General features: G+C 40.0%; 1 non-coding gene and 1 pseudogene across 1 annotated transcript; both read left to right on the top strand.

Annotated features, from left to right (window-relative positions):
- Positions 1-4,643: 4,643 nt before the first annotated feature.
- LOC138445476 (U6 spliceosomal RNA) lies at positions 4,644-4,749 on the top strand. The gene has a single exon (XR_011258908.1). It is a non-coding gene; the product is annotated as a U6 spliceosomal RNA (small nuclear RNA).
- A 5,904-nt stretch (positions 4,750-10,653) lies between these two features.
- LOC138445183 (acyl-protein thioesterase 1-like) overlaps positions 10,654-23,795 on the top strand; it is a 29,703-nt pseudogene continuing 16,561 nt past the window's right edge.

Here is a 23,795-nt window from a genome sequence, read left to right as displayed (position 1 = left end):
ATTCTGTCTGAGCCACTAGGGAAGTCCATTTAAGCTATAGAAACATGGCGAAAGAGATTTCTCTGGTGGTCCAATGGTTAAGACTCCATGCTTCCACTGTAGGGGGTATGGGTTTTATTCCTTGGTCGAGGAACAACTTGGCAAAAAAAAAAAAAAGACATAAATTTGTAAAACAAAGCAGAAACACCCCTTCTTTTAAAAAGAAACATAGCAAAATCTGTTTTTACTTTTTTTAATGTTTTTTCCCTCCAGTTTTATTGAGATATAATTGGCATATATCATTGTATAAAGTTTACAGCATAATGATTGGACTGACATATGTCATGAAATGATTATAATAGGTTTAGTGAACACCCATCGTCTCATTTAGATTCAGCAGAAAAGAAATAGAAAAAAATTTTTCCTTGTGATGAGAGCTCTTAGAATTTACCCTCTTAACTTTCAGTGCAGCAGTATTAAATTATCTTTGTCATGTTATACATCATACTGCTAGTGCTTAAAACTGGAAGTTTGTACCTTTTGACTAAATCTGATCTCTTTTTCAATTAGTTTGTTTTTGAAGTATAACTGACCTATAACAGATAAGTGGTTCTATTGTATCGGTTTACAAGGTTAATATCTCCGATATCACAGCTTTAAAGAAGCACAGCTGAGATTTGAAACTATAGCTGCCTCATCCAAAGCTTGTAAGTTAATATTTTTGGTTTTATGTACCACCACTGCTGTATGTACTAGGAATAAATCAGCATAAAACCATTATGCTCCCTTAGAATAGACTGTGTCAAAGAATTGAACTTTCTTAATCAACAGATACATTTAGGCAAGAATAGAAGTCCTTTTGGCTAAGACAATTTCTATTGGGCAATAATCTGTAGCATTCACTTCAAATTAATAAAACATTAAATTTGGAAGGAAATGATCATTTAATCCAAACACACAAGAATGAGAAGCATAATTTTCCAAAGTCCATAAAATGCTTATTAGATTTTGAGTGCCTAGTAATCTTTAAGAAATTGCACTAATGCTAAAACAGCGGCAACTGGGCATGGTTATACTGTGGCTGAGCACAAAGCCAACCAAAAAAACACCTTTACAAGTAAACAGCTCCACAGTCTGAACAGTGTCGGCTGAATTTTAGAATTGCTTGATCTGCTGCAGGGTAATAATTCAATCTCATAAAAAGGAGAATTTTTCAGAGTATATGAGCCATGGAGATTGGGCATAAGCAAACCATGGCTGAACACCCTACTGGTTGTGACAGGCCCAGCCTGACTCTGTTTGGGGGTGTGCCATGAGAGACTTGCTTCCAATGCACAGTAATCATAAATGGCCATACCCTCTGATGAACCAGAGGAGAAATTCTGCTCCACCCTCCTGTACCCAGAAGTGAGTAACAGCTAAGAGTTATTGCATTTATTATACATGTTGCATAAGAAGGCAGAGATGCACCTGGAGATGACTTACACCACTAAGTATTCTGTTTCCATTATTCACACATGGAACACTAATTGATTTGAGAAACTGACAAATACTATTGAAGATTACAACACCTTAAAACAGAAAACATAATGTCAAGGTCTCTGAACCTTCTCCCATCACATTTATAAGTGTGTGCAAGGGGCTATTTTAAAATATAGTATGTGTGCATGCATGCTAAGTCGCTTCAGTGGTGTCCAACTCTTTATAACCCTATGGACTGTAGCCCTTCGGGCTCCTCTGTCCGTGGGATTCTCTAGGCAAGAATATTGGAATGAATTGCCATCCCCTTCTCCAGAGGGTCTTGCCAACCCAGTGATTGAACCAGTGTCCCTTACATCTCTTGCGTTGACAGGCAGCTTCTTTACCACCAGCACCACATGGGGAGCCCAAAATATAGCCTATAAAATGCATATAATGTAATACATAATAACAACTACCATTAAATGTAATAAATAACAGATAGCTATATTTGTCTCACCCACCCATTTGTCTAAAATATCACCATTTTGTGTTCTGTGTTCCTTGACTCCTAAAGGTAATGTGCATAAATATCATCTATGTGTTTATGGCTCCCCAACGGACACCCTGAATTGAACCCTTTCCTGACTTCTAGAGTCATATATGCAGGGCCTGATTGACATTTCCTTTTAAACTTAGCTCATTTTCCCCCTGGAAATGTTCCTTAAGCCATCAGGCAGTGTGGCTTCCTTTCCCTTTATCTAATCTTTTCACAAGTCACTTCCCCTTTCAAATATATCCTGATTCTGTTCATTTTCATCTCCATCGGTTCATCTCATCAACCTTATCCTCTCTGCAGCTACCATGCTAGTACAAACTTCCATCACATTTTCTCCAGATTTTCTAATACCTTCAAATCTGCTTTCCTATTTCCACTCTTATCCCCCACCATTCTTTCACACAGGCAATCAAAATGATCACAGATAGATAGATAGATGATGGACAGATAGATCTATCCTTCTGGAGTTTTCAATGCACTTACTCCTCAGCAGTGCCTCTAAGGTCCCATGTGACCTGGCTCTCCTTCAACCATATCTCTGCTCATTCACTATGTTTTAGTGTCTCCTTTCTGTTCTGTAAACTCACAAAAACTATTTCCACATCAAGGCATATGCACATGTGCCCTCTGTCCAGAATGCTCTTTCCCCTGATCTCTGTACAACCACAGGATCATTCAGACTCCAGCTCAAGTGTCTCCTTAGAGAGGTTCTCTGAGCTCCAAACATAAAGCAGATCCCTCCTGGGGATTCATGTTTATCACATCACCCTGTTTGGGTTCAGTTCAGTTCAGTTCAGTCGCTCAGTCATGTCTGACTCTGCGAGACCATGAATCGCAGCACGCCAGGCCTCCCTGTCTATCACCAACTCCCGGAGTCCACCCAAACCCATGTCCATTGAGTCGGTGATGCCATCCAGCCATCTTATCCTCTGTCGCCCCCTTCTCCTCCTGCCCCTAATCCCTCTAAGCATCAGGGTCTTTTCAAACGAGTCAGCTCTTTGCATGAGGTGGCCAAAGTATTGGAGTTGCAACTTCAACATCAGTCCTTCCAAAGAACATCTTTAGGATGGACTGGTTGAATCTCCTTGCAGTCCAAGAGACTCGCAAGAGTCTTCTCCAACAGCACAGTTCAAAATCATCAATTCTTCGGTGCTCAGCTTTCTTTATGGTCCAACTCTCACATCCATACATGACTACTGGAAAAACGATAGCCTTGACTAGACGGATCTTTGTTGGCAAAGTAATGTCTCTGCTTTTCAATATGCTGTCTAGGTTGGTCATAACTTTCCTTCCAAGGAGTAAGCATCTTTTAATTTCATGACTGCAGTCAACATCTGCAGTGATTTTGGAGCCCCCAAAAATAAACTCTGACACTGTTTCCACTGTTTCCCCATCTATTTGCCATGAAGTGATGGGACCAGATGCCATGATCTTCGTTTTCTGAATGTTGAGCTTTAAGCCAACTTTTTCACTCTTCACTTTCACTTTCATCAAGAGGCTCTTCAGTTCCTCTTCACTCTCTGCCATAACGGTGGTGTCATCTGCATATCTGAGGTTATTGATCTTTCTCCCGGAAATCTTGATTCCAGCTTGTGCTTCTTCCAGTCCAGCGTTTCTCATGATGTACTCTGCATAGAAGTTAAATAAGCAGGGTGACAATATACAGCCTTGAGGTACTTCTTTTCCTATTTGGAACAAGTCTGTTATTCCATGTCCAGTTCTAACTGTTGCTTCCTGACCTGCATATAGGTTTCTCAAGAGGCAGGTCAGGTGGTCTGGTATTCCCATCTCTTTCAGAATTTTCCACAGTTTATTGTGATCCACACAGTCAAAGGCTTTGGCATAGTCAATAAAGCAGAAATCAATGTTTTTCTGGAACTCTCTTGCTTTTTCGATGATCCAGTGGATGTTGGCAATTTGATCTCTGGTTCCTCTGCCTTTTCTAAAACCAGATTGAACACCTGGAATTTCACGGTTCACGTATTGCTGAAGCCTGGCTTGGAGAACTTTAACCATTACTTTACTAGCTGTTTGGGTTAAATTACAGTAATTGGGTTTCCCTGGTAGCTCAGTGGTAAAGAATCCACCTGCAATGCAGGAGATTCAGGTTCGATCCCTGGGTCAGGAAGACCCCCTGGAAAAGGCAATGGGAACCTACTCCAGTAGTCTTTCCTGGAGAAACCCATGGACAGAGGAGCATGATGGGCTACAGCCCATCGGGTCACAAAAGAGTCAGACGTGATTTAGTGACTAAACAACAATTTTTAAAAGTATTTTTGTGTTATTTAATTAATGTATATATTTACGGCTGCACTGTGTTTCCAATATTGTGCACCGGCTCTCTGTAGTTTAGGAGCCCGGGCTTCTCACTGTGGTGGCTTCTCTTGGGCACAAGCTTTAGGTGCACAGGCTTCAGTCACTGCAGCGTGCAGCCTCAGCTGTTGCAGCCTTTGGACTTAGCTGCTCTGTGGCATGTGGGGTCTTCCCAGACCAGGGGTTGAGCCCACGTACTCTGCGTTGGTAGGCAGATTCTCAACCATTGGCCCACCTGAAAGTCCTAAATTACAGGAACTTTTTATAAAATGTTCTAACTTACTTCTTTACTCACGTATTGTCTATCTCCCACCACGAAAATGTGAGCCCCCTAGTCCTCATTTTGGCAGCACCTATACTAAATTTCAAACACTACAGAGAAGATTAGTGTGGCCTCTGAGCAAAGTGATATGCAAATTCATGAAGTGTTTCATATTTTTGGAGACATGGGTGGACCTAGAGACTGTCATACAGAGTGAAGTACGACAGAGAGAGAAAAACAAATATCGTATGTTAACATGCATATGTGGAATCTGGAAACATATATAGATAACCTTATTTTCAAAGCAGAAATAGACACAGACATAGAGAACAAATGTAAGGACACTGAGGGAGTGAGAGGTGAGATGAGTTGGGAGATTGGCACTGACATATGTATACTATTGGTACAATGCATAAATAGTTAACTAATGAGAACCTACTGTATAACACAGCAAACTCTACTCAGTGCTCTGTAGTGACCTAAATGGGAGGGAAATCCCAAAAAGAGGGGGCATATGTGTATGTATGACAGATTGACTTTGCTGTACAGTAGAAACTAATACAACATTGTAAAGCAAATAGACTCCAATAAAAATTAATTTTTTTATTTTACTTTATTTTACTTTACAATGCTGTATTGGTTTTGCCATACATCAACATGAATCCGCCACGGGTGTACACGTGTTCCCAACCCTGAACCCCCCTCCGCCCTCCCTCCCCATACCATCTTTCTGGGTCATCCCAGTGCACCAGCCCCAACCATTCTGTATCCTGAAAAGAATGTGAGCCCCTTGAAGGCAGAGATCTATTTGGGTTGTTCACTACTGTATCCTGAGAGACTAGAATAGTGCCTAGAACACGGTGGGCAAACAATGTTTTGTTGAATGCTTTGGCATTTCCTTAGAGCACAAAATGTTTCTCAAGGTAAAATACCTAGGTGAGGGCAGAGTCTATTTGCTTCCTTACAATAAAAGATACAACCCAAAGACACAGATAGTAGAAGTTTCATCATTTGCTTTCTGAATAAACTCCTAGAAGCATCATAGTCCACCACTACAGATTAAATTTCTGTCTCTCAAAATTTAGTGACAATAGACATCTCAAGTTCATTGAGTCTGACTCTTGCTTTTCAGAAAAAGCAGAAGTCTGGAAAATTAAATATGAAAAATTGAACAATTTCACTTTATTCTCTATGGACTTTTTTGACTAGGCCTCAGACTTTGCCCCTAAGAACTGTACTTTTTAGCACAAATGGTTTTATCCATACTTCACTAAAAGACTTGAACAAACACAATTCAAAAGCATCAATTCTTCGGTGCTCAGCTTTCTTTATAGTCCAACTCTCACATACTTCATGTGAGATTTATAGTCTGACTCTCACATAATTCCATTTATAGTTCAACTCTCACATACTTCCATTTATGGTCCAACTCTCACATACTTCAGTTCACAACTGAACTGAACATAACATTGAAAAGCAAATATACATCAATTTAAAACCAAATTTAAAAAATTTATTTTTTAATCCATACTTCACTAAAGGACTTGAACAAACACAATTTTAAAGCATCAGTTCTTTGGCGCTCAGCTTTCTTTATAGTCCAACTCTCACATCCATACATGACTACTGGACTAATGATAGTTTCTGCTATATGATAAAGCACATCGGCTATATGTATACATATATCCACTATGGATAAATTTATACAACCATATGGAGATACAACCACTATGGAGAACAGTATGGAAGTTCCTTAAAAAACTAAAAATAGAACTACCGTATGACTCAGCAATTCGACTAGCAGGGCTATACCCAGAGAAAAGCAAAATTCAAAAAGACACAGGTACCCCAATATTCATTGCAGCACTCTTACAATACCCAGGACATGGGAGCAACGTAAATGTCTATCAACATGTGAATGAATAAAGAAAATATGGTACATATATACAGTACAATATTACTCAGCCATGAAAAGGAACGAAATTGGGTCATCTGTAGAGACATGGATGTATGTAGAGGTCATCATATAGAGTGAAGTGAGTCAGAAAGAGAAAAACAAATATCATATATTAATGCATATATGTGGAATCTAGATAAATGGTACAGATGATCATTTTTCAGGGCGAGAATAGAGACACAGACATCCAGCATTTAAAAAGCCTCCTGCCTTTTGTTTTGCCAAGTTTAGTTCAGTTCGACAGTGAAGTCTCTTTCCCCTACTGCAGTAGCTTAAGTAAAACCTGTCTCGCTACTTTTAACCAGAGTCTGGTGAATAATTTCTTTTTAACATCATGAACTGGCCCTTTATTCTGTGTGGCATATCAGACTCTATATTAGTGTGGATGAATTCTTATAGATTGTATACTTCATCTCAGCAGCATTTCAGGCTCCTGAAGGTGATGCTGTTCCTCAGGAATGGTTATTAACACATTCTTCACTGGGATGGGAGCTGGACTTAGGGGAGAAACTAGTGATGAATCTCTATCTAAAAAAGGGAAAATGATTGAGCTACACCCTAAAGCAATGCCCAGGCACCTGTCTCCAACTTTCTCTTAAAAGTCTAAACTCAAGTCACTCTGAATGCCTTGCGTTATGTCACTTGGGTCTTGAAGTTTTGAGTAATTGTAGAGACTCTTGAGTTCTGCAAAATAGTGGATATGTGGTCTAGGGCTCAGGAAAGAGATCTGTGCTTGGACACACGGAGTCGAAGCAATACATTTTCAGATATAAATCGACTAGGTAAGACTACTCAGCAAGAATGAGTTGACTGAGGGACTTCCCTCATTGCCCAGTGGTTAAGATTCTTCCTTCCAATGCAGGAAGCACAGTTTTGATCCCTGATTTGAAATCTAAGAGCCCAGATGCTGCAGGGCATGGCACTTTTTTTTTTTAAAGACTGAATTGGCTGAGAGGAGGGCCAAAGATGATACTCCTAGGAAATGTGAATCCTTTCAGAAAAGGTGGAGGAGTGTGTGTTTCCCAACTTTAAACATATAGGAACACACAGAAAATAGAATTTGTATGGAACATTGCATGCTGCAGGTAAGCTGTGAGAGCTTTAGGAGTGTCTATATGGACATGGTAAAATTTTTCATTACTTATGTGTTGGTTTTCCTAGAGCTTCTATAACAAAGTACCACAAACTGTGGCTTAAAAGAACAAAAATTTATTGTCTCACAATTCTGGAGGCTATAAATCCAAAATCAACAGTGTCAGCAGAGCCATGGTACTTTTGAAATCTATGAAGGAAATCTTTCCTTGTCTCTGGTGGTTTGCCAGCAATCTTTGGCTCTTGGGTTGTTGCTGGTTTTTTTTTTTTTTTTTGTCTTGAAACTGCGTAACTTAGATATCTGATGATATTCTTCCTGTGTATCTCTCTGTGTTCATATGCCCATTGTTTTTTAAGGTACCATGTACCTTGTGCTCTGTGCTGAGTCGTGTCTGCCTCTTTGGAACCACATGGACTATAGCCTGCCAGGCTCTCTGTCCATGGGGTTTTTCAGACAGGAATACTGGAGTGGGTTGCCATTTCCTCATCCAGGGTATTTTCCCAAACCAGAAATTGAACCCGCTTCTCCTGTATCTCCAGGATTGCAGATGGATTTTACGTACTGAACCACAGGGGAAGCTTCGTTTTGTAAGGACACCAGTCATATTCAATTAGGGCTTCAGCCTGCTCCAGTAAGACCTCATCTTAACTAATTATACCTGCAATGGTTCTTTTTCCAAATGATGTTATATTCTGAGGAACTGGTGGTTATGGCTTCAACATATGTTTTTATGGGGAAAACACAATTCAATCCATAAAAACTTCTTTTTATAGCACAACTATAATAAAATAAAAGTAGTAGGAATGCTAAATATTGAATTTATAAAACATTTAAGCTGACTTTTTAATATCAAATTTTGTTTGAAATGGATATCTTTCTAATTATATACGATCTCTTCCATTTCCTTTTTCCTCTTGCAAATCCCTTTGAATGAAGCCACAGGCAGCAGAATATACAGCATGGTTTAGATACGCAGCATAGCAGGGCCCAGATAATGAGACAATTTCCCCCCATTTTGGGGAAAAGATGATATGTATCTCTTGATGAGCACTATGTTAAAAATATAAACTCACAACCTTCTCCAGGAGCTAGAGCCCAAGAGACGTCACTGGCGAGCCATCATCCATTGGAGACAGCCTCTAGGGAGAGGTAGGGAACTTCTCCAAGGCCAGGAGGGGCTGCAGCAGCCCACACCTTTGCTGGAAACTTCAGGGAGTGAGGAGCAACGAAGGAACAGAGCAGATGGCGGCAGCGTTTGGCAGGTCTTCAGCATCTCCGTCACAAATATCCAGTAGGATCCAGTTGGCGGCCTTGCCGGTGGGGCCAGAGAGGTGGAAGAGGGACTTCCCTGGTACTCCCAATGCAGGGGGCCGGTATTTGATCCCTGGTTGGGAAGCTAGATCCCATATGCCGCTAGTAAGACCTGGTGCAGTGAAATAATTAATTCAAAAAAGAAGAAGAAGGGCAGAGAGATGGAAGGAGGCTTTTCCTTCATGGGGGCACAAAGTTTGCTTGAAGGGAAAGAGGAGGAGGAGATGAGGAGTGAGGGAGGGCACAGGTGGCTCTCAGAATCTGCCACCTTGGCGACCTCAGCTGGATCAGAGCCAGGGCATCACGGGCAGGTTAAAACCAGTTTTAATGACAAGTTAAACCTGTCAGCAGGAGGATGCAGAGCCCAACCACTGACAGGTTTTGGATGCTTGGGTTAACATCTGTTGCAAAGCCTTTCTCTGCCAACTTGGCATCTCAGGGAATTTCTGAGCTGGAATAGGCCTTGGAGGCGTTTTTACTGCTGCTCCAGGCCAGGGCCCTGCTGCTCTTGGAGTCCATGCTCTTTCTGTGCCGCACAGTTCTGCTGGAGCTGGACGCTGTGGGCCCTATGGTTTGCAACACTTTGGCTTGAGAATCAAAATTGGTGAAAAGGTAGATGGAGGTGTTGCTGGACTTCCGGTCTCTTAGCGGGTACGTGGTAGGATCCAGGTTCAGAATATCCACTTGCCATTTAGTTTTAAAACAGAAAAGGTGTTTTTGCTCAGGGAATGTGATTCTCACATTCTTCATTGTTATAAACAATAAGAAATGTTGCACTTACATGTTGTTGTTGGTCAGTCGCCAAGTCATGTCTGACTCTTTATATCCCCATGGACTGCAGCAGGCCAGGCCTCTCTGTCCCTCACCATCTCCTGGAGTTTGCCCAAGTTCATGTTCATTGAATTGGTAAGATGGAAGGAGCCTTTCCTTTCACTTAGATAGGTAATAACAAAATTTTTATAACCACTCAAATGTTTATGAAAAGAATCTATCAACCCTTCCTTTTTTAAAAATTTGATGACAAATATAACAGTAAATTACAGAGGTAAAAATGGATTTTGAAGCCAATTGAATTTTATTTTTTGAAATATAAATATAATGTTGATTTATAATGTTTTAGTTTTACATGTAGGACAAAGTGATTCATTTTTACATATGCATATATCTATTTTTTTCAGATTCTCTTCTCTTTTAGGTTGTTATAAAGTATTAAGTATAGTTCCCTGTGCTATAGGTACTTGTTTATTTTATATGCAATAGTACATATATGTATTAGTCCCAAATTCCTAATTTATCCCTTCTCCCAGCCTTCCTCTTTGCTAACCATAAATTTGTTTTCTATGTCTGTGAGTCTGTTTCTGTTTTGTAAATAAGTTCATTTGTATCATTTTTTTAGATTCCCCATATAAGTGCTGTCACATGATATTTGTCTTTCTCTGTCTGACTTCCTTCACTTAGTCTGAAAAACTCTAGGTCTATCCATGTTGCTGAAAATGGCACTATTTCATTCTATTTCATGGCTGAGTAATATGCCATTGTAAATATATAGCACATCTTCATTCCTCTCTTGGTGGATATTTAGGTTTCTCCCATGTCTTGGCTATCACAAGTAAGTGCTATAATGAACATTGGGGTGCATGTATCTTTTTGAATGATGACTTTTCTCTGGAGTGGGATTTTCAATCGAATTTTTCTCTTGATAGCAAGTCTGTCTTATTAGGATGGTCATCCTGCAGCTACCTTGGAGACTACGAAAAGTGGAGTTGGCACTAATACACTTGGAGAGCGAATTTGGCCCTCTGAATCCTGCTCCCATAGGAAGGAATTCCTTCCTGGCTTCCTCACCACCACCAGCTGTCTCTGGAGCTATGCACTCACCCCTTTGGGCTGATAAAATTGATGTGCAACTTGGCCTTGGAAGTGAGTTCCACATGCTGCCGAGGAGAGAAGCATACTTTACAACCCACTCTTCTTAGATGGCCCTTAAAGAAATGGCAACCCACTCCAGTATTCTTGCTTGGAAAATCCCATGGACAGAGGAGCCTGGAGGGCTACAGTCCATGAGGTCTGTAAGTCACAGACTGGCAACCCATGGCTTGGCATCAAATCACAAAATAAATGTACTTGTAATGAGAGTCATCAGCCAGGAGGTTCTGTACTTCCAGGCACACTCTGTGTAAAGCAATCAATATCTCTCTGCCTCCTGCCTGCTGGGAAGCTCTGAGGTAGAGGTTACATCCTTAAAAGAGCAACTTGTTAAGCAAGAAAGAAACAAAAAAGTGTAGAGTCCCAGAAACCAAGGAGGAGGTGGCCCACAAAGTCAAGTCAGAGAATACTCTTGGAAGATAAAGCCTGAAAGGTTCCCACAAAGAGGCTGTGAGAGACTTTGGAGGGAGTGGTTTCAGTCAGTGGTAGGAACCCAGGCACAAACTACCCTGTGTTACAGAGAAGGCAGTGAGTAGTAGGGGCAGTAGAGGCAGCCGACATCTCTTCTGGAAGCTCTGCCACTTGGTGTCTCTAAACTTCCTAATTTGCTTTGTTTTGTTTTTGTAGAATATGAAAACCCACCCCACAGGATTGTTGAGAGGATTGAAAGAATTAACATGAAAAGTTTCTGAAAATTATAAAGCATTAGAAAAGTATAAATATATATATCTAAAATCAGGTATGTGTGTATGTGTATGCGTGCACGTGTGCGTGCTCAGTCGTGTCTGACTCTTTGCAACACCGTGGACTCTAGCCCACCAGCTTCCTCTGTCCGTGGGATTTTCTAGGAAAGAATATTGGAGTGGGTTGCCATTTCCTGCTGCAAGGGTCTTCCCATTCCAGGGATCGAACCCATGTCTCTTGCGCCTCCTGCATTGAAAGGTGGATTCTTTACCACTGCACCCCCTGGGATGTCCACCAGGTATCTTTAGTTCTAATGAAAATGTGATTCCTCTATGCCCACCTCCACTCCCACCTCCACCCCTCAAAGCCATCTCTTTTCTTTAAAAAAAAAAAAAAAATTATTTATTTATTTATTTATTTTTGGCTGGAATGGGTCTTTGTTGCTGTGCAGGGTTTCCTCTAGTTGCGGCCAGCAGGGGCTACTGTCTGGTCTGGTACACGGGCTTCTCATTGCAGCGGCTTCTCTTATTGCAGAGCACAGGCTCTAGGGCATGCGGGTTTCAGCAGCTGTGGCTCCTGGGTTCTAGAGCGCAGGCTCAATAGTTGCGGTGCACGGGCTCCACAGCCCTGCAACATGTGGGATCTTCCCGGGTCAGGAATCAAACCCATGTCTCCTGCATTGGCAGGCAGATTCTTTACTACTGCAGAAGCCCAGTTGTCTTTTTTCAATTTTTTTTTTTTTTTTTCAGAAAAGTAATAGTGAACCAGGAATGAGAGCTGGGTGGAGTCAACGTTCGCTGACCCCCTTTGGTGCTCAGGTGATAAATGGCAGGAAATGCCCTGAGGTGTCTCAAAGAAAGGGAAAAAATCCCTTCAAAGATTTTGGGTTTACAAACTATTGGATTTATTCCTCTGAGAGGCAAGTATTTTTGTATTAATAGTGATTCAGCTTTGGCAAAACGCTGAGAAACAGCCCAGACATGATGATTAAGGAAGTCTAGATTTGGGCTAGAAGTGGCCTTGACTGAGCCTGCAAATCCTAATGGAAACAGATCACTGGAATGATCCACCGGTGAACCCAACTCCACCTTTCCAAGCCTAGGTGGGGTATACTTTGATGATCAGCTTGAGGAAGAACATGTTCCAGAAGAAAGTGTTTGTGGATCAAAAAGCTTGGCTTCCTTTCCCATCAGGTTTATATGATCGATCAGTTTGACTGGGTAACAGGTCTGTGTACCACTGAAGTGGTATCAGGCCTGCTGCTGCTGCTGCTAAGTTGCTTTAGTCGTGTCTGACTCTGTGCAACCCCATAGACGGCAGCCCACCAGGCTCCCCCGTCCCTGGGATTCTCCAGGCAAGAACACTGGAGTGGGTTGCCATTTCCTTCTCCAATGCATGAAAGTGAAAAGTGAAAGTGAAGTCGCTCCGTCATGTCCGACCCTCAGCAACCCCACGGACTGCAGCCTACCAGGCTCCTCCATCCATGGGATTTTCCAGGCAAGAGTACTGGAGTGGGGTGCCATTGCCTAGCTATACATAATTGCAATTTTGAATCCATCAACCCTGGAATTGTATTTACCTTTGCAAACAAACTTTTCACTTTGCACACATAACTGTCTGATTACCTATGTAGATCATTTAACAGGTGGTTGGCCTTAGGGGAAAAAAACCTCAAAAGTATTTTTGGTATAAACTGAGACAGTAGTTTGAATGACTATTTTCACTTTCTGAAAACTTTCTTCAAAGCAAAAATTGTACCAGTTAAATAGGCAAGAAATATTTTATTCAAGGCTATTGCGTTAGGGGAGAACTAACTCTGAATGTCAGAACTGACTCTGAACTCAACTTTGGTGGAGAGTAGGTAGGTTTTTTAAGGATTGGAGAAGCTGGAGAATGTTTGAGGAAGTCATAGGTCATCTGTGGCTTCAACCAAATGAAAAAAATAAACTCCTACTTTTATGACATAAGGTAGTTTTGCAACTTGGAGGAAGGTGCCCACTGAAGTTAGGCTCTTCCCTCCCAGGGAACTGGGAGATAGAGGTGCCATCTCCTTTGAGGATTACATTTTTAAAAAGTTTTATTTATTTTAATTGGAGACTAATTACTTTACAATATTGTGGTGGTTTTTTCCATACATTGACATGAATCAGCCATGGGTGTAAATGTGTCCCCCTCCATCTGTCCTGAACCCCGCTTCCACCTCCCTCCCCATCCCATCCCTCTGGGTTGTCCAATTGCACCTGCTTTGAGGATTTTAAAGAGATAGCTCCCAGGTCATGGAGAAAGATATTCTCGGGTTGTAAAACTTGCAAGAGGCTTTTAAAGGGCATCTCAAAGGGGCAGAGAAATCATTCACGAGTTTTCTTGGCTTCCCTGGTGGCTTAGTCCGTAAAGAATCTGCTTGCAATGCAGGAGACTGCCTGCAATGCAAGAGACCTGAGTTCAATCCCTGAGTTAGGAAGCTCCCCTATAGGAGGAAATGGCTACCCACTCCAGTATTCTTGCCTGAAGAATTCCACGGACAGAAGAGCCTGGCAGACTACAGCCAATGGGGTCACAAGAGTTGGTCATGACTTGATTAAACTATGAGCTAAAAGCAATGATCTAAGAAAAAGGTCAGAGGAAGAAGCCTGCTTAAAGCTCAGTCAGGCTGAAGGGAAATTAAGGCCACCATAGGCACTGGTCACATGATAAGAGATCATTTGATATTGAAATGATTTTTCCTCAATCTAATTATTAATGTTTCTATCAAATCCACTTTTGTTTTATCCAATGAAATTGCCATCTCTTCTAATTGTTGCGAATCTACAATTAGCACTTTCCAATAATACAGTCTACAATGGGGAGTATTGTCTGCATTGTCCAACTCAGTAGACACTAGCCATGTGTGGCTATTGAGCACTTGAAATGTGACCAGTGTGACTGTGAACTGAATTTTTAATTTTAATAGATTTAAATTTAAATAATCAGACATGGCTAGTGGCTGCCATATTGGAAAATGTAGCCTCCAAATCTATCTCATCATCATTTTATCGGCAGAAAAAAAAGACTATCAATGTAACATCCATGACTGTATCATTCTTCAAGGGAGAATTATCAATGGGGTTTAGGTGTACTTACACTCACTTTGCAGGATGTTGCTAAAACTGAGCCAGATACTGTGTGTGAAAGTACCTAGCAAAACGGTTAGTGCAAAATAGGTATCCAACAATGTGAGTTTCCTTTTCAATCTCCTTCAGGGGGTAAGCAATGAATCATGGCAGGGTCTTCGCACCATTTGGAACATAACAACAGAGCCTTGGTTGTGTGTTACTGGAGCAGATGTGCTAATGTTCCTCATTGTTACAAGGCACACAAAACAGCTCTTGCTGTTTTGTGATCTATAGGAAGTTAGTTAATCTTGGAAACAATCACCTTCCTTGTATTGCCTCCAATAAAAATGCCAAATTTTCAAATTAGAAATTGCAAGCATTTGAGTTACTCTCAAGACATTTGATACTAATTATCTCTTATTGCATGATGTTATTGATGTACTCTTTTCTTAGAAGAACTCAAACAAACAAAAGCTGTAAAAAGACTGTATCAGAACATCCATCCTCTGAAGGTTCCTCTGGGGTAAGAACATGATTTTATATATGTGTAAAAGAACTTACCTCTTTATGGAGAGTTAGTTATATCATTTAGAATGCGGGATACACAGAGGAGGAAAGGAGGAACATGTATAAAGGGGGAAAGAGAATGATTTTGGCAAATCTTGGTGTTCTGCAGTTAGCCTTAGTCTGAAGTGAAGAGGCTCTAGCCCTTGCCATTAGAAATGCATAGTATTAAGTTGTGGTCACACAGCTGGTTTCTCCCACATACTATTTTCTTGCCTATGTTGAACCTGGCTTTTTCTCCATTGTTAACTACTATCATATAAATTTTCACTTGTTTTCCATAGTTCCATCCCAGCTTTCTCTTGGGAACTGTACAATGATCAGTGGCCCCAAGAGATAAGTTCACTAGGGTATTTATATGAAAAGTAATTATTTTGAATAACCTACACTTCCTCTTCTGATGCAATAGTTTGGAGTGTTGTATTCAATGAAAAGTAGAATAGCGGAACCCCTGCTCTTAGATCCCATCACACTGACACTTATGAATAAATGAATTGTAGCAGTTTATTTCATAACTGGTTTGAATATGGAGGTGTCATATCATGCCTTTTTATTCTGAGTCTTATGCCAAGTAGGTATGACCCATTTCTCATTAGCTAAAAAGGTGTCCTTTTAAGCAAAATTTTCTTGCTGCTGCTAAGTCACTTCAGTCGTGTCCAACTCTGTGTGACCCCATAGATGGCAGCCCACCAGGCTCCTCTGTCCCGGGATTCTCCAGGCAAGAACACCGGAGTGGGTTGCCACTTCCTTCTCCAATGCATGCATGCATGCTAAGTCGCTTTAGTCATGTCCGACTCTGTGCAACCCCGTAGATGGCAGCCCACCAGGCTCCTCCAGGAGCCTTTCCTCCAGGAGAGTCCACAGGACTCTCTAGGCAAGAATACTAGAGTGGGTTACCATTTCCTTCTCCACTAAACAGGCTAATATTATACAAATACAATATAATTTGCTTCACTCAATTTTTATATCAATTAAGAAGCACATTCATTTCACATGAATAGCTGCTGAACTCACTATAGACTTTTAAGAATATTAACTTAAAACTATTTTTTCAATAAATAACTGGAAATATCCTTATTTACAAGCAATAAAAAGCTAAACCAAAAAAGATTAGCAAAAAAATGGGAAGTAGGGAAGAGCTTAAGATTTCTGAAAAAATCATTTACAAAGTTAGTCCCTTGTAATCTTTCTAGAAGCCATGATTTATTTTTTTATCTCTATAAAACTAATAACTAATCTCTTTGCAGAATGTCTTTTGTCTACAAATCCAAATGTAACTTCTTTCAAAAACCTGGGGTAAACATTTCTGATTTATGGAAAATTTCTTCATTTCTTTGGCCACACAGCAAGTGGGATCTTAATTTCCTGACCAGTGACTGAACCCATGCCCTTGCAATGAAAGTGTGAAGTCTTATGCACTGTACCACCAGGATTAATGAAATTAATTAATGAAATTAATCCCTGATTAATGAAATTTTCATCATTGACCCTTTAAAAACTTCAGTACTTGACATTAAAAAAAAAATGATTCTGATTATATTCAAGGTATAAGGTAACAGTATTAGTTAATCCTATTAATGCTAATACTGTAATGGGTAGACTAATTCTTTCCAAGAATGACTCCTGGGACATTGCCAAAGTCTGTTTCCTTTTTCCATTGTTCGACTTCTTTTGAGTTTTATGTAAGATTTGCTTAGACATTCACCCTGAGATCACAATATAATTTTCTTACTTCATTGAAAACTTTCTATCTTACAAAGTTTTGGACTTTTTTTTCACTTGTGGACTACAGGGACTACCATTTGAAACACAAATATATTTCTGTGTTCACTTTCCACACCACCCAGCTAGGATTAAAGGATAATGTCTTGGTAGTTGTGTAAATTCCCTTCTTGGGTTCCAAGTAACACTTTCAGAAGAGGTTTCCTTTCTTCTTTGTGATTTGCAAAATGGAGAAAGCCTATTGCAGAATTGGTTCCCATCATGAATGGGCTCCTTCCATCATGGAATCACAGACTTACAGTTGGATCTAGTCCAACATTCCACCCAAATTAAGAAAAAAAAAAATCCATGATTTAGTATAACTTGGCACCCTGATAGATGGTCATCTAGTCTTGGCTTGAAACCCACCCATGATGGGAAATTCATCATAAAAACCCTTGTTCTGTTTATGGTATAGTGTAAAGCCCACTGATTTTGGAAACTGACAGACTAGTTTACAACTCCCATTCTAGCAACCTGAGGTGGGGCAAAGTTATTTACCTTCTCTGAGCCTCATCTTTGACTATTTCTGGCATGTGCTGGTGGTGATTTAGTCGCTAAATCGTGTCCAACTCTTGAGACCCCATGGACTGTAGCCTGCCCGTCTCCTCTGTCCATGGACTTTCCCAGGCAAGAATATTGGAGTGGGTTGCCACTTCCTTCTCCAAAGGATCTTCCTGACCCAGGGATTGAACCTGGGTCTCTTGCATTGCAGGCAGATTCTTTACTGAATGAGCCACCAGGGAAGCCCATTTCTGGCATTTAAGTGATCAAAAAAAACAGCTAATGACAAACTATATGAGGCTAAAACTGGTTAATGTATACTTAAACTAGTTAAGTATACTGGTGTATACTTCAAATATTTATACCATAATCTGCTACAGTGTATACTTCAAAAACTAAACAAAAGAATTTAGAATTAAAACTTTGAAACTTGGCATAAAACGAATGCTCAGAGGACCAACAGTGCTTTTCTGAGTGTGGGAAAGCATTTGCCTTTGAGAAAAATTTAGGATAAAAATTTCTTTTGCTGGGTGTGGGCGGAGAATTTGTCCTTATTCAGAGAGAAATTGTTACATGATATTATTGTTTGATACAGTGTGCACATAGAATACATTGACCTTGTGAAGTTTCAGTTTGATTTGAATTTTTATCTAGCCTTTTATTTCCCTAAAGACATGACACTTGAATCTGATTTTTTTTGTGTGTAAAATTTAATATTGCCCTTTTCCTGAAAACTTGCCAGTGAAGTAGACATGATCAGGGATCATCACCTTAATGACATAGTCCTCTTTTCCCCATGTCACAGGTCACTTGCTGATCTTGGGACAAGAGCTGATGGGACATGATGCGTGGAGCTATGCCCTTGGCTCAGATCAGGAAAGGGGGAGAGGACTGAGATGAAGAACATTCTTTGGTTGACAAAACATTCTTTGGTTGATAAAACACAGCACTGTGTTTCTAACCAGTTACCCTAGAAAGAATGCATATGGTCTTGATAAAGACATTTCTTATGTCATAACAGATCTCATATTAATGACATTCTTTGATTTTGACTGAAACCTGTGAGAGGAAAAAGTATGCTCTGCATCTTACTACTTAAAATAGAGGTTAGAGAAAGTCTCAGGGCATGTGCAATCCCTCTATGGTTAGACTGTCTCTCCAAGTGCAGGTCAACAAACATTTCTTGAACTACTACGCCCCAAATGCTGGGAATTCAAGATTAATGAAATGTACGTCTTGCTCTCAAAGAGGTCATGATCAAGCAAGCAAGAGAGACACTTAAACAGATTCGACTTGAAGGTAAACACAATAAAGTTATGCCCAGTTATCCCTCTGTATGATCACAGAGGGGGACCACTAATCCAGCCTAGAGGGATTCCTAGAAGTGATCCCTCTAAGCCTAGAATATAAACTCAGAGCAACTGGCTCATCTCTGCATCTCCAGCATCTAGCCCAATACTTGGCCCATAGCAAGTGCTACATAAATATTCGCTGGACTGAACTGAGGGTATTTTGCTGATGTCAAAAGTTTTATGAAAGATCAGTAGGGCTGGTGTATGGTGAACTGTATATTCCCATTAAAGCTTGAAATAATTCAGGAATAACCTGCTTATTTTCTCTGCAATGCACTATTGTACACATTACTGTTTACTTTCTTCTACCCACACTCTCAAGAATGTGAAGATGGGACTTGTATTAATATTTCCATTGCCTAGAATTGGCTGGGATTTAGTGATATTGAATAAATATTTGTTGAGTGAATATAGAACTCAACATTAGTTACACTGATGAAACAGATAGTTTAAAAGAAAATTCAATAAATTTTAATTACTTTTTGTTGTTGTTGTTTATATAAAGCAAATTCATGAGACTCTATGTGAGAATTCAGTGCCTAAATTGCTGTTGCCTCGGACAATGGTTCTTGTTCTTTTGGGAAGTTCATGAATGCTATTAACTCATTCTACAGGAAATGCATATACACATCAAGTTTTGACATCTATAAATATACAGACATATCTGGTTGAGAGCTCTTGACCTAGTGAGAAGGGGAAGTTTTTAAAAAGAATTGTCTAGACTAGTTTTGTGGTCTTATTTTTTGAAAATGATTTTAATGTCTACTTAACACTGCCCTTTTTCTTAATTTATTTACAATATGGGAGTTATAAATGACATATGTGTCAAACAAGCTATATTCCATGACATTATCTGGCTCAATACTGAAACATATTTTGGAAAAATATATTATTCATTTCATTTTTTTTCTCCTTTTGACTCCTTTTAATTTTGGTTAGTCAAAAAGAGTTTTTGATATATCAAATATTCTGATGCATCATTAGTAAGTGAACACCAGGCAATTGTTTTAAAATATGTATAAGAAACCTCTCCCTTCCCTCATTAAAATTTTTAAAAATACAAAATAGACCACATTTTATTAAAATTAAAACCAGTAACCCTTGGAAATGGTTATCCAAAAGCATTGAGATCTGGAAAATCTCTGGAATTATAAAGAATTTCCCATGTCAGGTGTGGTAGGCAGTCTCCAACATGGCTCTCAAAGACTGCTACCTCCTGGTATTCACACGTTCTGTACAATCTCCTCTCCTTGATTGTAGATCAAACCTAGAGACTTGCTTCTAAAGAACAGGGCAAAAGTTATGGATGTCACTTCTGAAATTTGGAAGGCCATGCTCTATTCTCTCTCTCTGGTTCTTCTTGCTTGTTCTGAAAGAGCAGGTTGCCATGGTTGCTGTGCCCATGGGGAGCCCCACGTAGCCAGTAAGGCCAACTAGAAACTGAATCCTGCCAACGTCCACATCAGTGAGCTTGGAGTCTGATCCTCCCTGGTGGAGTTTTGAGACAAAAGCTGTCACCTTGAAGCAGTCTTGAGAGAGACCCTGAACTAGGGCATCAAGCTAAACTGCCTCCAGATTCCTCTCCCACAAAGACTGTGAGGTAAAAATGTTATTTTAGATCATTGAATTTTGCAGTAACTTCTTACACATTCAGTTCAGCTCAGTTCAGTCGCTCAGTCGTGTCTGACTGTTTGCAACCCCATGAATCGCAGCATGCCAGGCCTCCCTGTCTATCACCATCTCCCAGAGTTCACTCAAACTCACATCCATCAAGTTGGTGATGCCATCCTGCCATCTCATCCTCTGTTGTCCCCTTCTCCTCCTGCCCCCAATCCCTCCCAGCATCAGAGTCCTTTCCAATGAGTCAACTCTTCGCATTAGTGGCCAAAGTACTGGAGTTTCAGCTTTAGCATCATACCTTCCAAAGAATACCCAGGGCTGATCTCCTTCAGAATGGACTGGTTGGATCTCCTTGCAGTCCAAGGGACTCTCAAGAGTCTTCTCCAACACCACAGTTTAAAAGCATCAATTCTTCGGCACTCAGCTTTCTTCACAGTCCAACTCTCGCATCCATACATGACCACTGGAAAAACCATAGCCTTGACTAAACGGACCTTTGTTGGCAAAGTAATAGCAAATACTCAAGAACTACCTTATCTACTGCCAGGAAGACACTAGTGTTGTAATTAAAATGTTAAAATGACCTTTAGGGTAAATGCCAATAGATCAATAGTATTTCATAATAAGAGTGGCATCAGTTCAGTTCAGTTCAGACACTCAGTCGTGTCTGACTCTTTGCGACCCCATGAATCGCAGCATGCCAGGCCTCCCTGTCCATCACCATCTCCCGGAGTTTACTCAGCCTCACATCCATCAAGTCCGTGATGCCATCCAGCCATCTCATCCTCTGTCGTCCCCTTCTCCTCCTGCCCCCAATCTCTCCCAGCATCAGAGTATTTTCCAGTGAGTCAACTCTTCGCATGAAGTGGCCAAAGAACTGAAGCTTCAGCTTTAGCAACATTCCTTCCAAAGAAATCCCAGGGTTGATCTCCTTCAGAATGGACTGGTTGGATCTCCTTGCAGTCCAAGGGACTCTCAAGAGTCTTCTCCAACACCACAGTTCAAAAGCACCAATTCTTTGGCACTCAGCCTTCTTCACAGTATTACCTGCAAAACTATCCTTTCTAAAACCTCAGTTGACTCATTTTTAAAAAATTATCTAATTTCACATTTCTTCAACAACATTTTATCTCCCTCTAACTTTTCATTTGTAGCATTTAACTTGTTTCATTTTAATAAGTTGATAAGTAGAAATGTTTACAATGTCTTATTAAAACTAATAGATTTTATCTTTTGAAAGATTTTTAAACTTATTTTATTGAAGTATAGTTGATTTACAGTATTGTATTAGTTTCTGGTATACAGAAAAGTGGTTCAGATTTATATATCTTTTTTCATATTCTTTTCCACTGTGGCTAATTACAAGATATTACATATAGTTCCTCATGCTACATCATAGGATCTTGCCGTTTATCCATCCTATATATAAGAGTGTGCATCTGCAAATCCCAAACTTCCAATTCATTTCTCCCCCATGCATAACCACATCTGTTCTCTACGTCTGTAACTCTGTTTCTGTTTCATAGATAAGTTCATTTGTGTCATGTTTTACATTCCATGCATAAGTGATATCAAATTATATCTGTCTTTCTCTGACTTGTTTTGCTTAGTATGATAATCCCTAGTTCTATTCATGTTGCTGCAAATGGCATTATTTTCACCCTTCTTAGATGGCTAAGTAACAGTCCATCATTTATATACACCACATTTTCTTTATCTATTCTTCTGTTGATGGACATTTAGGTTGTTTCCATGTCTTGCTATTGTAAATTGTATTGTTGTGAACATAGGGATGCATATATCTTTTCAAATTTCGGTTTTCTCTGATATATACCTTACAGTGGCATTGCTGGATCATATGGCAATTCTTTTTTTTTTTTCAATTTATTTTTTTATTGAAAGATAATTGCTTTACAGAATCTTGTTGTTTCCTGTCAAACCTCAACTGGAATCAGCCATAGGTATACATATATCCCCTCCCTGTTGAACCTTCCTCCCCATCCCACCCCTCTAGGTTGATACAGAGCCCCTGTTTGAGTTTCCTGAGCCATACAGCAAATTCCCATTGGCCATCTATTTTCATATAGTAATGTAAGTTTCCATGTCACTTTTTCCATACATCTCACCCTCTTCTCCCCTCTCACCATGTCCATAAGTCTATTCTCTATGTCTGCTTCTCCACTGCTGCCCTGTAAATAATTTTTCAGTACCATTTTTCTAGATCCTGTATATGCGCATTAGAATACAATATTTATCTTTCTCTTTCTGACTTACTTCAATCTGTAAAGTAGGTTCTGGGTTCATCCACCTCATCAGAACTGACTCAAATGCATTCCTTTTTATGGCTGAGTAATTCCCCTGTGTATATGGACCACAACTTCTTTATCCATTCATCTGTTGATGGTTATCTAGGTTGCTTCCATGTTTTAGTTATTTTAAATAGTGCTGCAATGGACAATGGATTATGTGTGTCTCTTTAAATTTTGGTTTCCTCAGGGTATATGGCTAGGAGTGGAATTGCTGGGTCATATGGTGGTTTTATTCCTAGGTTTTTAAGGAATCTCCATATCATCTTCCATAGTGGCTGTATCCATTTACATTCCCACCAACAGTGCAAGACCATTCCCTTTTCTTCACACCCGTCTCCAGCACTTATTGTTTGTAGACATTTTGACAATCACCATTCTGACCGGTGTGAGGTGATATCTCATTGTAGCTTTGGTTTGCATTCCTCTAACATTGAGCGTCTTTTAATTTCATGGCTGTATCACCATCTGCAGTGATTTTGGAGCCCCCCAAAAATAAAGTCTGACACTGTTTCCCCTGTTTCCCAATCTACTTCCCATGAAGTGATGGGACCAGATGCCATGATCTTTGTTTTCTGAATGTTGACCTTTAAGCCAACTTATCACTGACTCGATGGACAGGAGTTGGTGATGGACAGGGAGGCCTGGCATGCTGCGATTCATGGGGTCACAAAGAGTCGGACACGACTGAGCAACTGAACTGAACTGAACTGAACATTGAGCAATGCTGAGCATCTTTTCCTGTGTTTGTTAGCCATCTGTACATCTTCTTTGGAGAAATGTCTATTTAGGTCTTTTTCCCACTTTTGTATTGGGTTGTTTGTTTTTTCTGGTATTGAATTGTGTGAGCTGCTTGTATATTTTGGAAATTAATCCTTTGTCAATTGTTTCATTTCCTATTATTTTCTCCCATTCTGAGGGTTGTCTTTTCACTTTGCTTATAGTTTCCTTCACTGTGCAAAAGCTTTTAAGTTTAATTAGGTCCCACTTGTTTACTTTTGTTGTTATTTCTGTTACTCTAGGAGGTGGGTCATAGAGGATCTTGCTTTGATTT

This window comes from Ovis canadensis, chromosome 8 (genome assembly GCF_042477335.2).
Source record: "Ovis canadensis isolate MfBH-ARS-UI-01 breed Bighorn chromosome 8, ARS-UI_OviCan_v2, whole genome shotgun sequence".
NCBI lineage: Eukaryota > Metazoa > Chordata > Mammalia > Artiodactyla > Bovidae > Ovis > Ovis canadensis.
This window is presented reverse-complemented; position numbering and strand designations above follow the sequence as displayed.